The following is a 17,991-nucleotide window of genomic DNA, read 5'->3' as shown; positions in this document are numbered from 1 at the left end:
GCTGTGACATATGCAGTAGTGACCTTATGTGTCACCCCCATCTTCTTGGTTAGTGCTCTGATAATGGCATTACAGAAATGAGACCCTTGGTCACTGATTAGAATTTTGGGTACACCATATCTCCCGAACACTTGTTCATTCAGGAATCCTGCCACGGTATGAGCATCATTGCTTGCGGTTGCCTTGGCTTCAACCCACTTAGATACGTAATCCACTGCCACCAAAATGTATTCGTAGTTCTTTGACTTTGGGAAGGGCCCCATAAAGTCAATCCCCCATACGTCGAAAATTTCGACCGGCATGATCGGAACTTGTGGCATTTCATCCCTTGCGGTAATACCTCCAGTCATCTGGCACTTCGGGCAGCTCTGTACCCATTTCCTTGCATCCGCAAATATGGTGGGCCAGTAAAATCCACTCTCCAAGATTCTGTGGGCTGTGCGCTTTCCTCCAAAATGTTCGCTATTTGCTGTTCCATGACACATGTCCAAAATTTGGGCATGCTCATCCTCAGGTATGCATCTCCGTATGACTTGATCTGCTCCAGTCTTCCAGAGATATGGATCCTCCCAGTAATAATATCGTGCTTGCACGAGTAACTTCCGTTGTTGGAATCTTGTCAATCCTGAGGGTAACTCTTTGGTAATCAGATAGTTAGCTATATCCGCATACCAGGGCTCCTGCTTGGTTAGAGTATTCAGTTCTTCTTCTTCCTCCAGGATGCTCATGGAATATAGTCTCTCGTCTGGAAAGGTATCGGTAATGGGCATACCGTCATCTTCTTCCAGTTGCAACCTGCTCAAATGATCTGCTACGAGGTTCGCAGCTCCTTTCTTGTCCCTTATCTCTATATTGAACTCTTGTAGTAGCAGAATCCACCTGATGAGTCGAGGTTTGGATTCCTTCTTGGCCATTAAGTATTTCAACGCGGCATGATCCGTGTAGACCACCGCCTTTGTTCCCAAAAGGTAGGAACGAAACTTTTCTATGGCAAACACCACCGCCAGGAGTTCTTTCTCAGTAGTGGTATAGCTACACTGTGCTGGATTCAGTGTTTTGGACGCGTAGTAGATCACGCAACTCTCCTTGCCTTTCTTCTGTCCCAGTACTGCTCCAACAGCGTGGTTGCTGGCATCGCACATGATCTCGAACGGTATGTCCCACATTGGTGGTTGAATAATGGGGGCCGATACCAACTTGTTTCTCAAAATTGTGAATACCTCCTTACAATCATCATCAAACTCAAACGGCACATCTTGTTGAAGAAGTCTGGTCATGGGCTGGGCAATCTTAGCAAAATCTTTGATAAATCGCCGGTAGAAGCCTGCATGGCCTAGGAATGCCCGTATGTGCTTTACGGTCGTCGGGTAGGGCAATTTGGCGATGGAATCGACTTTCGCCTTGTCTACTTCAATCCCTCTTTCTGAAATCACGTGCCCAAGCACTATTCCTTCCCTTACCATAAAATGGCATTTTTCATAATTAAGGACCAGGCTTTTCTCCACACATCTTTTCAAGACAAGCTCTAGATGCTTCAAACATGTGTCGAAAGAGCTACCATATACGGTGAAGTCATCCATGAAAACTTCAATGCAATTTTCCAATAGATCGGAGAAAATGCTCATCATGCACCGTTGAAAAGTTCCCGGTGCGTTGCAGAGTCCGAACGACATCCTCCGGTATGCAAATGTCCCAAATACGCAGGTGAAAGTGGTTTTCTCCTGGTCCTCATGTGCCACAAAAATTTGCATGTATCCAGAATATCCGTCTAGAAAACAGTAATAGGCATTACCGGCCAATCTCTCCAACATCTGGTCGATAAAGGGCAGTGGGAAGTGGTCCTTCCTGGTTGCATCATTTAGCTTCCTGTAATCAATACAAACTCTCCATCCAGTTTGCAATCGGGTGGGCACAAGCTCGCCTTGATCATTCTCCACAACCTGTATCCCTGACTTCTTCGGTACGACATGGACTGGACTCACCCATTGGCTATCGGATATGGGATAGATGATTCCCAACTCCAACAGCTTGAGAATTTCTTTCAGCACTACCTCTTTCATGACCGGGTTCATCTTCCTTTGGGAATCTCGAACGGGTTTGGCTCCCTCCTCAAGGTAAATGTGATGCATGCACTCCGTAGGACTGATGCCTTTTATATCAGCTAAGGTCCAACCGATGGCTTCCCTGTTCTCTCGTAATACTCTGACCAATCGGTCTTGTTGCACGACGGTTAGATCAGAACTGATGATAACTGTTAAAGTCTCTTCTGGTCCCAAATAAGCATACTGTAAATGTTTAGGTAATTGTTTGAGCTCCAAAATGGGTGCTTTCTGAATTGAAGGTAACAACTTCTCGTTCTGCCCATACTGAGCCAATAACTCCGGTTTGCTTGCCTCTGCTCCCCCAGCTAGATAGACTTCCTGGATTAATTCCTTAATCTTCTGGTCTACCTCCACCTCGGCTTCTAAAGTGCTTTCTCGGAGGGAGTAGAGCTCCATGATAGCTTCCTTCATTTCATCGTCCTCCATATGTTCAGCATCCCGATCAGTCAGACCATATTGAATCACCTTCTCTGTGGTATCCTTGGAACCGAAAGTAATTCCTTATTCTTGCACCAAGGGTTCAAATACATCGACCATGTCCACCGTCTCCATTGCTTGTTTCCTCTTCATGGTCTCATAGATATTGAATTCCACTTGAACACCGTCGAACTCACATGTCAAGATTCCAGTTTTCATATCGATCTTGGTTCCGGCGGTCATCATGAACGGCCTTCCCAATAGTATGGCATTCTCTCCAGTTTCAGGTCCGGTATCTAGAACATAGAAGTCTGCTGGGAAAATCAAATCCCCAACCTTGATCAGTACATCTTCCACTACTCCTTCAGGGTAAGCGTTGGACCTGTCAGCTAACTGTATGACCACACGGGTGTCCCTCATCTCGCCAATATTCAATCTCTTGTACACAGCCAATGGCATCACATTAATGGAGGCTCCAAGATCCATCATTGCCTTATCCATGTTGGTTCCTCCTATGTTGCATGGAATGGTAAACATCCCTGGATCCTTTCGCTTAGTGGGTAGCTTCCGTTGGATCACTGCCGAAACACTTTCTCCCATCACGTAGCGGACCTCTTCCTCCATTTTGACTTTTCTTGAACAAAGGTCTTTCAAGAATTTGGCATATTTGGGGATTTGCCTGATAGCATCGAGTAGAGGTATGCTCAACTCAACCTTTTGAAACATCTTCATCATCTCACTTGCTTCCTTCTCTCTAGCTTTCTGTTTCAGGCGTCCCGGGTAGGGTGCCTCGGTTGGATTGCTACCTCCGACTTGTTCATCAGTTGGACCCTTCCCGTTCTTATTCCAGCCTCCTCGAAGCAATTCAGCCTCTGCTAGCAGTTCTTTCTCTTTTTCCTCTCCCTCTGGAAACTCGGTTAGCACCACTTGGGCATGCTCTCTGGGGTTGATTCCCATGGCTGGGAGTTTACCAGCGTTCTCCTCTAGTTTGGCCACTGCCTTAGTCAAATGACTAATTTGCTGGTTAGTTTGGTTCATGCCGGCACGAATTTCATTGCGAAACTTCTCGCTCTCCTTAGCCATGCTTTCAATTGCTTCTTCCCAAGGTGCTCTCCGATGTGGAGGTTGGTAAGGAGGTTGTTGCTGATTCTGGTTGTGGTGTTGAGGTGGTCCTAACTGGTACTGTTGTTGATGCTGGTTCTGATTATACTGAGGACGTTGCAAAGGCCAGTGGCGAATCTTCTTTGGTATAGTCAAGCCCGAAAGAAGTTCCTTGAGTTCGTTCATGCTCTTCTCCATAGTTTTCTCCAGATTAGACATCCCTTCCTTCTCTTCAGCTTTCCTTGGTTTCTCCAGATTCCTTTCATGCCCTTCATCGCGTGATTCTTCTGCCATGGTGCCCAACAGTTGGAAGACTTCCAGCGGGGTTTTGTTCATCAATGATCCATTACAGGCTGCTAGGACCAGACTGCGATCGTTCCTCCGCATGCCCTTTACAAAGCTCTCCACCTGATCTTTCGGAGAGATTTGGTGATGGGGGCAATTGCTTAACATTCTCTTGAATCTCGTCCAGTATTCGTAGAAGGATTCTAGCCCATCTTGCCTTATGCTGCGGATATCCCATCGCATCCACTCCACTCGTGCTGCTGGGAAAAATTCTTCCAAGAAGGCTTGTTGCAGTTGTGCCCATGTAGTGACACTGCCCTCGGGTAGGTCATACAGCCATCTTCTTGCATTGTCCACCAGGGTAAAAGGGAAGAGTATCAACTTGACATACTTTTGTTGTTCGTCATTTGATTGGTGCATGATTGTCATCTCAAAATCTTGGAGATGAGTATGAGGGTCATCTCCTTGATATCCATTGAACTTCGGTAAGATTTGAAGCAATGAGGGCTTCATGTCATACCGACGAGGTGCGAACGGATTTGCGGGTAAGGTGATTCCGTTCGGCCTCAAGTTGAGGTTAGTTGGGTATGCCAACTGTCTGAGGGTCTGCTCCGGTACGACATCTGCTTGTTCAGCTTCTGCCATAGCTTCGCGTCTCGCTATTCGTGCTTCTACGCGCAGTCGTCTTTTTGTACGATCAATATCGGGGTCAAACACCAATGCTCTTACAGCTCTACGAGTTCCACGCATACACCAGTAACGGAAGATGGAATGAGGAGAGAACAAAATTGCTGCGCGCCACTCCCCGGCAACGGCGCCAATTTTGATACACACCCGTCGTGCGGTGCGGACAAAATACCTGTGTATGCCCAGTACAGACAATACATGCTCCTACTTCTCACAACAAGAACTTAGTCTTAATGGTAAGCGTAGGGTCGAATCCCACAGGGAGTGAGGAACCACTTTGTTCTCCTACGACAAACTGAGGTGTCACAATTCTCAATCTGTATACTCTGCACAAGAAATAAACAAGATCAATAATAACAAAGGGGTGAGGTTATTCGGTTAGGTCATAATTGTTGTTAACATTCGTTTCGGTCATAGGCACACTGATGATCCGTCCACGATTCATACAAGCCCAAGGCGTGGCCCAAAGACATTGGGGCGTTTCAAGGGATTGTACTTCACATGTAGGATGATTGATCTCATTATGGTCACTTGGTCCGAAGGTCACACAATCCCCGGTCACAAGGCAGTGCTTCACTCCTCCTTAGATAGTAGCCATACCCGTTACTCACCAAGTATGGCCCTCATCAACCTTCTCTCCCGAGGTCCCCAACTCCACGCTTTTGGTGACACATGCCTCCTGGACTCAACTATTTCCGGCTTTGTCAGCCGACCAGTCATAGACATGCTACGGCGCCGAGATTGCTTTCCCCGTTTGATAACCATGGCTTTATGCCTCGTCACAGTTGATGGATAGTCTCTAGAGAAGCCCAAGACTGAGGAAGGGCAATGTATCCCATCAACCCTTTCCCCACCTTCTGGATCTACAACGCCTTTTGTTGACGCTGCTCAGCTACTCGGTCTCGGGCATACTGATTGTTGTACCTTGGTACACCCTGGCCTTTGCTTAACATGGACAGCGTTTTACCGAACGGAGATCACCCGCTAGGCCCCTACTGCCCATGGTTTCGAGCAGATCCTTCCGGAACCACGAGATTCAACCGAAAGAACAAGTGCCTCACGAATGTTTACATGTTAACAACAATTATTTTCACCCCTAAAACCTCACCAAGGGAATTACTCACACATAACGCAATTCATAAATGCAAAAGTGATTAAACACATTATAGAACGAAAAGAAATACTGGAATAGATAAATAGTACCTAGGCTTCAAGCCTTCGAACTTGTTCAAAAGTAGAAACACAACGGAAAAAGGGAAAAGCACGAAAATGTAAATTGTTTCGGATGCCACACACGGCGAACTTAATTGAATACTAAAGTAAAAACAAGAGTTTCAAATGTGCCAAGAACTTCTTCACGCTGCACACCGTTAGTCTTTTATACTGCCGGATGGTAGAGGTCTAACCCTAGCTGCGCCGGTTCCAAATCTTCGTCGGGATCTTCTTTCCTTAATTAGCTCAGTCTTTGATTGATCCGATTGAAGATGGCGTCCAGCTGCAAGCTTAGTCAACCTTTCCTATTCTTTCGATCCTTCCAGTTTCTTTTTCACCTTCCACTTGTTTCTTCGAGATCTCCGAGATTGACCTTCCTTTTATGGCTCTAGCTGTCTGCTTCTCCTGGTAACGATCAGATGGACTGCTCTTATCGGTATGGCTCATACCAGGTGGTCGCTCCAGGTTCCCATGCCCCAAGTTGAATTGGAGAGGTACTTGTTGGCCGAAGCTCCATGCTGGTAAACATGACTTAGCAATCTGGGATCGGTAGTGCCCATTCTGACCGCATTTCTTCCGTTTCCGCTCTACTGACCTTCCTTCCTTCACAACTTCGTTTTTCCCCCGGACAGACCTGTACTGACACAAATAAAGAGAAAAATAGGGCCAAATGGCCCAAAAGTCGAAGACGCGTCAATGATATTTTATTTATTTTAGCATTAATTATTATTAGCTTCTGCTTGATGAGTCATCTAGTTTCACTTGTTTTACCTTATCATTTTATTAGTCGTATCGATACCCGATCTACGCTATCACTGGCTAGATGGCGGGCTGCGACATACTCGGTTGCTATTTATTACTACAATTGCGCTGTGTTAGTTGCAGTTTTAATTGCTAATAAATTAGTGATCAATTTTTTGGTGCCGTTGCCGGGAACTGTGTAGAAATTACTTTAATATTTCTGATAGGACTTAGCAGTAATTCAGACATTTACTGTTTTTATTTATTTTTTGTTCTTTCTTTTATTTCCTGTGGTTCTGATTTGCTATGGCTACACAGGAAGATGTTCATGCTCTAAGGGAGCAACTACAGCGCTTGATCGAAGCGCAGGAAAATCTTGAGACTCAAAAGTAGCCTTCAATTGATGAAGCCTTCACGCCCCAGTTTCAATATCGGGAACCTCCACGAGTCAATGCCAATAATTTTGAGTTGAAAACTAGCCTGATTACAATGGTGCAGCAAAACCAATATGGAGGCAAAGCTGTTGAGGATCCAAATGCGCATCTGGCGCAATTCCTGGAGCTGTGCAGTACTGTGAAGATGAACGGAGTCTCAGACGACATTATTCAACTTCGTCTTTTCCCTTTCTCACTGCGGGATAAAGCGAAGTTGTGATACAAGACGCTGCAGCTGGGAAAAAAAATACTAGATGGGAAGACATATCGCATCTATTCCTACGCAAGTTTCATCCTCGTGGCTTTACCCTGAAGTTGAAGATGGACATTGTACAGTTTCAGCAGTTTGAAGGTGAAACGCTGGCAGAAACATGGGAAAGGTACCAGGAAAGGTTGAGGAAGTGCCCATCGCATGGATTTGATGAAGGCACAATCGTAGTGATGTTCTACAATGATTGCGGGGAACGTACAAGAATGCATATGGATACAGTTGTGGGTGGTTCTCTACTCAGGAAAAGCAGCTCTGAGGCGATGAACATCATCGAGAGTATGGCTGCCACGAGCTACCAATGGCCATCAGAAATAGTTCAGTTGAAAAGGTGGCAACTGCTTCCAGTTTTGAACCGATAGCAATGCTTTCTACTCAAATGGCAGAGCTGAATGCAAAGATAGATGTGCTGACTGTTGGCAATCTTGAGTCAGCTATCAGAGACTCTACAGGCGTGGAAGACGCCAATTACATCCATGAAGACTGTTCAACCTAAAGTGTACCTCTAGATTGCTCGCAAGAGAACGAGGTCAATCGTAGAGTGATAAGTTGCCCAAGTCGTATCCACGAAGAAGACTTAATAGGGCTAGTGATTTATATGTTACACACAGAAAGCAAATAAATCCTAAAAATTCTATCCAATTTTCAAGTGATCAAGTAAAGTATCTAAAACAACGAGAAATAAATTCAAAGTAATAAAACAAACGGAAATTTAAGGATTAAAGATTCTAGGGCGACGAATCATCTTCTCGGGAAATCAATAAACAAGTGAAGATCATGCACAATTAATAAACTCACAAAATTCTCCTAACGTAGGTGCTCAAACCATAGTTTTCACATTCAAGTATGAGTCTACGCTAATTAAATCACATGAATTCATCAATTATTAGACTATACGTTTCCGATTAAGTCTAATTCAAATTCAACCACGATCAAGTAACGAGTTCTTCTCTCGATCTCACACGTTGCAAACACAAACAAGCAGTGATTAATTGCTAAATCGAATATCAAACAATTGAATCTGATAAAGTGCATCAATACATCACAAGCAAATCAATTAAACCCAATTGAATCACCAACCCTAGATTAAGGAAATTAGTTCATCATGCTATAGAATTCAAAGTAGAAGAAAAAGTAAACCATGGAATTAAAACAAAGAAGAAAGATAAAGAAATAATTGCGAAATTCAAAGTGCAAATCCGTTCCAATGCGTAAAGAAAGTGAAATAAAATGATAAACTAAAGTTCTCATATTGTTCTTGCTTCAAAAAGAGAAAAAGGATGGATGTTCTAAGTGAAAAAGATGTGTTTAAATCTCTAAAAACCGCCCTTCTTATGAGAATTCCCGTCAGAAAACTGTCAGGGTCAGCCCGGTTGACTAGTGCGCCGTGGCTCACTTCACATTCTGCCCATTTTCCTTCAAGCAGTCAACCCAGTTGGCTAGTGCGCCGCGGGTCACTGCCTTCTCTTCTCAATCTTCTTCTAATCACCTCTGATTCATTGTGAGCCATGGTTAGTGATTTATGCTTAATTGTTCTAATTTTAGGGGTTTGCATATGCATATTTTAAAGATAATCTTCTGGAAATTGGTGCGTTTTATGGTCTATTTTATGCTTTGCAGGAGATTTAGGTTTTCGAGATGAAGAGTGCAAATTTTGGAGAGTTTGGGCTAAGAATCGTGTTTTTGTGCATACTCTGGCATATAAGAGAAGCAAAGCATCGAAGCGCCAGAGAAATCACATCGCTGCTGAAGTCTCGCCAGAGAAATCACTTCGCTGCTGGAATCATAAAGTGCCAGCGAAATCACTAGTCAGAGAAATCAAAAGCCAGGCCAGAGAAATCAAAGCCAGTGCAGCGAAGTCAATCACTCGCCAGAGGAACCGATAGCCAGAGCGAAAGCCATTCCGCTGGCGAGAGCCGCGATTTCCACCAGAGTGGAGATTATTTCCAGAGCGCGCGACACAGCTGGAAGTTGCCTTATTTTGCACGATTCTATTACCTTTAGAGTTCTACTTTGCATGGCAACTTCCATGGTGATCCATAGGGATTTGAAGTCTATAAATAGAGTCATACTTTTCATTGTAAAATAATCAATCCCTTTGCCCTAATCTTTAGTTCCGCCAAGTTAGCTAAAGCTTAGGTTTATTGCTTTCATAGTTCTAGTTTCGATTTATGTTCTTAGTTAGTTTAATATAGTTCTTTTAATTCATGTTTTAGATTAGTTTCCCGTTTAAAGTTGTAATTACGTGACATATTACTTCTCGAGACGATTTACGGTATTTCTTTAATCAAGTTTATTTATTTGCTTTTACTTATGCTTTCTTTAAATTCTGCAAATTTACTTATGCGATTTAATGATGCTTTCTTTAAATTATGCACTTTGGTTTCTGCCTAGTTAGATTAGATTAGAAGTTTTAATTAAAGTTATTTAAACTCAATTTGCCTAGTTAATTCATTTACATTAAGTTGGTTTAATTCTTGCCTAGGGTTTAATAGTTTTACGCCTAGATAATTTTAAGATTGAGTTTTTAGTTAAGTTTAAATTACAAGTATTAGTTAATAATTCCTTTTTGCCTAGTTAAGTTTAAATTCACGTTAATTTACTTTCCATGTTTTAGTTTAATAATCTTAAGTTTACTGCTTTTTGTGACATAATTAAAAGCCCTTAAAGATCTTCCTTGAGAGATGACACTGGGTCAACTTACCATCACTAGGATGTCCTTGTTCTATTGCAAGTCAAACTAGAGGTGTTCTAGGTTGAGTCAAATTTTGGCGCCGTTGCCGGGGAAGGTATTAGGCGTTTAGTTGTGGCACTTTTCTTTTCAGTTTTTAAGTGCTTTCTTTACTTTACGTTTTGTTTTTACTTTTCTTTCCACCCGGTGTGTTTAATCCGTGTGTTCAGTGTTGTGTATGCAGGGACGCCGTAGTCTAAAAAGAAAACTAACTTCCCCGCTGGATAACACTCGCACACATACCAGAGCAGACGTGTTATACTCTGACTCTGATTCTGAGGCGCACTCTGAAGCCAGCTCTGACCGAGTGGAGCAGAACACAAATAAAGAAGAGATGGCTCAGAACATGGAGTACATGGGAGATTTCACCCGGCCCGTCATCGGAGACACCAACACATCAGCTATTGTGCTTCCCACCGCCGTCAGAAATTACAATCTAAAGCCGAATGATTCAAGTCTTTTACCTTTGTTCCATAGGATGCCGAGTGAAGATGCTCTACAATTCATCCGTGATTTTTGCACACAAGTTCAAACCATTCCATTGCTGAATCTCACGGAGGACCAACTTAAGCTCAAGTGCTTCCCCTATGCACTTAAAGATCGGGCGAGAACATGGATGCTAACTCTACCGCCCAACTCTATCACCACTTGGGGAGAAGCTTGTGAGAAATTCATGCTAAAATACTACCCCAGCCACAAGACTCAGGAGCTAAGGTCGCAAATCATGGAATTCACCCAAGGAATGGACGAGCCCTTTCATGAAGCTTGGGAAAGATTCCAAGAACTCCTCCGCCAGTGCCCGCAACATCAATTTTTCAACGTGATGTTGATGCAATTTTTCTACGATGGGTTAGTGCAAACTGCCCAATTCATGGTGGACAGCACTGCAGGAGGTAACATAGCTCGGAAGACTGCAGTAGAACTGAAGGAGATATTCAAGACCTTAGCCGAGAGCTCCCAGCAGAAATCAATCCGTGGAAAGAAAGTTGAGGCTAGCGCTGTGACGAACCAGTATGAGCTGCAAAACCAATTAGCGTCAATCATGCGTGAAGTACAGCAGATCAAGATGAGCCATACGGAAGCTGCACATGTCTCTGCGCAGAGCATAAATTATAATCTAAGCAATGGTGGATGGAGAGGTCAGCACCAAGGGAATTTTCAGCGCAATCAATTCCAGAATGCACAGCAAATTCCAACGCAAAAACAATCTCTGGAGGATACGTTGCAAGCGTTTATGGAGGTTAGCAAGCAGAGCATGGAGTCTCAGGCTGCCACTATTAAACGCCTTGAGACCACCGTAGGGCAACTATCGGGTGCGCTGGACCAGCTACAGCAGCAGCAGAGCCAAACTCATCAAGCGCTAGCTCTGGCAAGGATGCCAGAGCAGACTTGGCAGCCAGAGCAGAGGAGAAGGATGACAGAACAGAGGAGAAGGATGACAGAGCAGAGGAGAGCGCCGGAGTTGATAAGGCCAGAGCAGAAACTTCACAAATCAAGTACGCCATATCAACCACCGAAGCCCAGCCCGCCTCTGCCACCATCAATTGTTGATCCAACCCAACCATTGCCAAAGAAAGAAGACCCAGGGAGTTTCATTATTGGTATTGGTTTGGGTCGAGCTGGAGAATTCACGGGCATGTTAGACTTAGGGGCGGCAGTCACTTTGATGTCGTATGCTATTTTTCAGAAATTGGGCAGGAAGGAAGATGAGCTTAAAAGCACGAAAATAAGACTTCAACTAGCTGATGGGGCATATTGTAGCACTCGTGGTATTTTAAAAGATGTTGAAGTCATGGTGAGAGGAATCACGGTGCTAGCCGATTTCGTGGTACTCGAGGCAGGGCATGGCATTATAGGAAAGAATGGGCAACTTGTTCTACTTGGTCGGCCTTTTATGGCTACTACCCAGACGCGCATTGATGTGGGTTCTGGAACTTTGAGAATGGCCGGGTCTGGTAGATCGGTAACATTCTCCGTTTTTAATAAAAAGCCTATTATTTCTAACTCTTCAATGCATATCTGTTATCTTGTGGAGATTGCTGACCAGGAGGAAGAAGTAGAAATTTTCAGAGCTAACTGTCTTTCGCCATCTATGCCTATTCCGCCAACGCTGATTACTCCATCTATGCCGATTCCGCCAGCGCTGACTATTCCAGCTCTGCCGCTGGAGGACAGAGCAGAAATTCTTCGAACAGCTCTGAACAGCGCCCCAGCTCTGCACAACACGCGCCAGAATGTTGCTAAGAAGAAACTGATGTGCACCAGCCCGGAAGAGGACAAAATTATACAAAATTTTCTTAATAATTTGCAGGATGAGGAGGCCATTGAAGATCAATTTTTGGCCAAGCTTCCACTCGACGTTAATGACGTTCATGAGGTACCAACTACCGTGAAAGAGGATGCAACCGTTGAGGAAGAACGGGCTGATGTGCTGCCGTGCAAGGATAAGGCCGTGCTAAGAGTGCATAGTGCACCACCTTTGGAAGAGAAGAAAGAGGAGAAATCTCGACATAACTCTTGGTTCGAGAGAATGATGAATGCAATGAGCTCTGCTTGCTCATTAAGAGGACCCACAGCTGAACTGGAGGATGATGTGCTTTCACGAGGACTAATTCAGCTGACGTTTCATAGCGAGTTTGGTTAAGGGATCCTCTAAAGTCGGGCTAGAGACTTTAACTCTAGCGCTTGGTGGGAGGCAACCCATCGTTGGTTTAGTTTTTGTTTTTGTTTTTCTTGTTCTTTGTTTTCCGTTGTTGTTTTGTGTCTTTCCTAAGTTTTGGTTGCTTGCGCGGATACTTTGATGTGGTGTTCATGTTTTGACTTCAGCGCTGCAGTTTTAACTCTGCCGACAGCGCAGCCTCGCCAGCGCGTCTCTACCATCCGCGCTGCACTTCTCCGCGCTGCTCTGCCAGCGATGACCTGATTCAGCGTGGCCACTCTCTACTCTGCATCGACCGCGAATTCCCCTCTTCACCACCTCGCACGATACTTCAGTTTCTCAATGCCGATAATCAGGGACGTTTTCTCAACTCTTCTTATTTCTTTTGTGCCCTGAGGACATGGCATGCTTTAAGTGTGAGGGGGGGTATTTTGTTGTGCTTATATTGAAAATTGAGCGAAATTGATTTTTCTATGCTTAGTTTTTGGACTCGAATCTTGCTAATTTTTATGAATTTGTGGAAGAGTAGATGGTTTTCGATACGAATTTCGGGTTTGTGAATGAATGGTGGTTATTCTTGTTTTACTGTTGATATATGTTTCTTGATTGTGCAAAGAATTAAGAGTTTTGTTGCAACATTTTTGTAAGTAAGTAAAACGTGATTTGTCCGGTAGATGCTAGAAAGAGTGTTGTCATTGTGATTACCTACGATCGTATCTTATCTGTGAAAATGTTGGACGAATTGCCAACTCTAAAATTACCAGCTCTGAAACATCTGGCCTGTTCTGAAACGTGATAGCTCTGAGTCTCTGCTCCTCTAGTCTAAGTATGAGCATGGGAAACCACGTGAAAAGACTTTGGATTACATCCAAATGGTTTTTATTTCACGAATTATGGCTCAACTGTCGAAAATCTTAAGTACACAAAGTGTGAAAAATGGTGATATTGATTATAAAGGCGATCACATTAGGGAATTCACTTCTAGCGGAGAATTGGGTCTGATCGAATTACTTACATTACTTTTTTGTTGCTTCTTAAACTTTGAGTTACTTGCATGATCGAGAGATGTGTGTTGATTGTAAAATTTTGAATTAACTTTGTGAATGTTTGGATTGGAAATTAGCATTGTTGAAATCAATCTCTTCCTAGGATTCATATGGATTTTGCTTGAGGACAAGCAAAAGGCTAAGTGTGGGGGGGTTGATTTATGCTTAATTGTTCTAATTTTAGGGGTTTGCATGTGCATATTTTAAAGATAATCTTCTGGAAATTGGTGTGTTTTATGGTCTATTTTATGCTTTGCAGGAGATTTAGGTTTTCGAGATGAAGAGTGCAAATTTTGGAGAGTTTGGGCTAAGAATCGTGTTTTTGTGCATACTCTGGCATATAAGAGAAGCAAAGCATCGAAGCGCCAGAGAAATCACATCGCTGCTGAAGTCTCGCCAGAGAAATCACTTCGCTACTGGAATCATAAAGTGCCAGCGAAATCACTAGTCAGAGATTCTATTGCCTTTAGAGTTCTACTTTGCATGGCAACTTCCATGGTGATCCATAGGGATTTGAAGTCTATAAATAGGGTCATACTTTTCATTGTAAAATAATCAATCCCTTTGCCCTAATCTTTAGTTCCGCCAAGTTAGCTAAAGCTTAGGTTTATTGCTTTCATAGTTCTAGTTTCGATTTCTGTTCTTAGTTAGTTTAATATAGTTCTTTTAATTCATGTTTTAGATTAGTTTCCCGTTTAGAGTTGTAATTACGTGACAGATTACTTCTCGAGACGATTTACGGTATTTCTTTAATCAAGTTTATTTATTTGCCTTTACTTATGCTTTCTTTAAATTATGCACTTTGGTTTCTGCCTAGTTAGATTAGATTAGAAGTTTTAATTAAAGTTATTTAAATTCAATTTGCCTAGTTAATTCCTTTACATTAAGTTGGTTTAATTCTTGCCTAGGGTTTAATAGTTTCACGCCTAGATAATTTTAAGATTGAGTTTTTAGTTAAGTTTAAATTACAAGTATTAGTTAATAATTCCGTTTTGCCTAGTTAAGTTTAAATTCACGTTAATTTACTTTCCATGTTTTAGTTTAATAATCTTAAGTTTACTGCTTTCTTGTAACATAATTAAAAGCCCTTAAAGATCTTCCTTGAGAGATGACACTGGGTCAACTTACCATCACTAGGATGTCCTTGTTCTATTGCAAGTCAAACTAGAGGTGTTCTAGGTTGAGTCAGTTAGCATGTCTTAAACACTCTCTTTTACGTCGTTATGAGCTTTCTTCACAATCTTCAAATGCTTTAACATCGACATTCTTCATTTAACACCTAAAGCATCACAATTAACCATTAAGCTCAAATTAACACAAAATCACCTCTACTCTACACAACTTTTACAATAAAATATGACTAAACTAATAATAGACAATGGCACAAACACGACGAAACAAAGACGATGGACAAATTTAAGTTAGCGGGTATTATTGTAAAGATTTGAGACAAAAAGACTAATAAGCACATATTTATTATGAATGTTTACTATGTATTATTCGAGTTTTATTGACACATATAACCAATTATTATAACAACTTGTATATTTAGTTATTTAGATATATAATAAATGAGTTTGGGTAATTAGCGGGTATTATTGTACAGGTTCAAGACAAGAACAAGTTATAAAATTAAGAATATTGTTTTAATTCCATAACAATAAGAATATTGTTTTATTTAGTTTCAAGAGCTTAGTGTGTATAAAATTTGGGTAATTCTATTCATAGCCCCATTTTTACTCTTTATAGCTTTTAAAAAAATAAATAAGGAATATACTATTTTATCCTTAATCTACCATTAAATTTTTAGAAAATCCTTAAAACCCTATAGCCATATTCTCATAATTACGAACCTCAAATCTAAAAAAAGAAAAAAAAGAAAAAAAGAGAGAAGAATAACAAGAAGTGGAAAGTCGTCAGAATAAGAAGCGATACGAAGATAATCGAACCCCTTGAAATTGTGTTGATATGGGTTGATTTCATATTGAATAATTGCAATTATGAACTAGCATAATTTATCGGAGTTCATTTCTTCATTCATCAATGGCGAGAAGACATGCCGTATCTCTCTCTGAATTTTAAGAGTATTCAACTTCCCGATGTTCACAGATATATACCTACTATAATTTCAATAATATACGAAGAAGATAAACAAGATTCAATTTTTATTTGATTGGTAAATATTTTATTTTTGTGAAAGCAATATTCATTTGTATGTGTATTTGACTTTGATGCTGGGGAAGTGTTCAGTAAAATCAGAATTAGTTGCTCAAACCCAACAATGAGTCTTCATCTCTCTTTCTCTGTGCAAATGCACAGTGGGTTTTATGAGTTCAAAATTATTTAAGGCCATTATCTTAGGGCGATTTGCAAAAATAGGCCACTATTTCTCGAACTTGCAAAAATAGGCCAATTATTTTAATTTTTGGTATTCTTAGGCCACATACGTACCCAATCAAGCTATTTTGGGCCACATTTTGACCCCGACAAGTGGCCTATAAATGCTGAATCGAGCTCAAATGTGCTCTAAAAATACCAAAAACTAAAATAATTGGCCTATTTTTGCAAGTCCGAAAAATAGTGGCCTATTTTTGCAAACCGCCCTAAGATAATGACCTTAAATAATTTTAAACTCGTGAGTTTTATTATGCGTTTTTTATTTATGAATTTTGCAGATAGGGCTGTCTAATTGGTTATCGGGTTTTGGATAATCCGTTAACCGAACCGAAATTTCCAAGTTTGGGTATCCAATAATCGAATTTTTTTATTATTGGTTCGATTTCGGGTATCATTTTTAGAAAAATTTCGGGTATCGGCTAACCTAATAACCGAAACGGGTTAACCGAAATAACTAAAAATTATATTTAATATTATATTATATATATTTTAATAATTAATTAATTAATTTATTTATTTATTTATTTTTAAATCGATTTTTAGCTAAAATAAAATTATGATATATTTAAGGTATAAGAATGAGCTTTAGAGCACTCCCAACAGAAATCCCAAAATTATGCTCCTATATTCCTCCCTAAAGCTTTCCTATTTAATTTTAGGATCTCGATTTTATAAATGCATACACCAAATCTCCTATTTTCTACATAAAAACAATAATTATGTGTGAGCCCTATTAATTATAAACTTAAAATAAATTTAGGGTGGGTGTAAATTTAAGATTGAATTTAGGTAGGTGTAAATTTTTTTGTGGGCCCCATCCAATTTAGGGGATCTGCTGGATGCCCTTTTTATCTCATTTTCAATTATTTTAGCCTAAATATAGAGTTAGTGATGCATTTAAGTGATCTGCTGGGAGTGCTCTTAGTATAGTGGATAAGTTGCTTTGTGTATTTTTTAGAGACTAAGGTTCAAATCCTCTATCTAGCAAATTATTTAAATTTTAATTTTTTAAATGAGTATTTCGGATATCCAAATAACCGAATCGGGTAATCAAATCGGTTATTGGGTTACCGAACACCTAAAACGGTTAGTGAAATATGGCAATTTCGGGTTCGGGTAACCGAAAATTCGAGTATGGATAACCGAACCCGAATTGATCGACAGCCCTATTTTCAGACTTCGTGTATCATGCTACGAAATTTGTAAGATGAAGAATTGAATTTGGGAGCTACGAGGGTAAACTAGAATATAAATTATTACTAGCATTTGCACTCGTACAACGCACGAAAAATATTTTATATTTTATTATATATGAAATTGATTATCATTTGATTATTATACAAAAAGTCTAAATATAATTAAAAATACTAATAATTTAAGATAAATATATTTTATTTTAATATAAAAATAATAAAGAATAATTCATATTAATAAAAAATGATATTGTGAAAAAAGAAAACAATATAAGTTAAAAGTAATTGAAAAAAATAGATTTATTTAAAAAAAGAGGAGAGAGGAGAGAGAATTTTCTTAAGTTTTAATCTTTAAATAAATATAATTTTTATATTTTAAATCCAACATTTACATAAAATATATAAAATTAAAGCTCTTGTCATAACCTTTAATTTGATATGCATATCAAATATTTTATTTAGTCGAATTTCAAAATTTTAAAAAACAAAAATAAAATAGAAAAATAAAAAGTTAAAGAAAAAGAAAAAAAAAGATGTACACCTTATAAATAAACCTTCAATTTTATTCTAACTACAAAATTGACATTCAATTTTAAAATTGATTTAAAATCAATTTGAAATTGAAAACTTCATTTTTAATATAGTATAGATTTTGAAAATATTTTCCCACAGAAGCCCAAATATGAAAATGAATGACGGTATGACCCAGCCCAAAAAA

The 17,991-nt window shown here is 40.4% G+C and overlaps 1 pseudogene; it reads right to left on the bottom strand.

Annotated features, from left to right (window-relative positions):
- LOC131015440 (uncharacterized) overlaps positions 1-914 on the bottom strand; it is a 132,926-nt pseudogene extending 132,012 nt beyond the window's left edge.
- Between the last annotated feature and the right edge of the window lie 17,077 nt (positions 915-17,991).

This window comes from Salvia miltiorrhiza, chromosome 1 (genome assembly GCF_028751815.1).
Source record: "Salvia miltiorrhiza cultivar Shanhuang (shh) chromosome 1, IMPLAD_Smil_shh, whole genome shotgun sequence".
Classification (NCBI taxonomy): domain Eukaryota; kingdom Viridiplantae; phylum Streptophyta; class Magnoliopsida; order Lamiales; family Lamiaceae; genus Salvia; species Salvia miltiorrhiza.
This window is presented reverse-complemented; position numbering and strand designations above follow the sequence as displayed.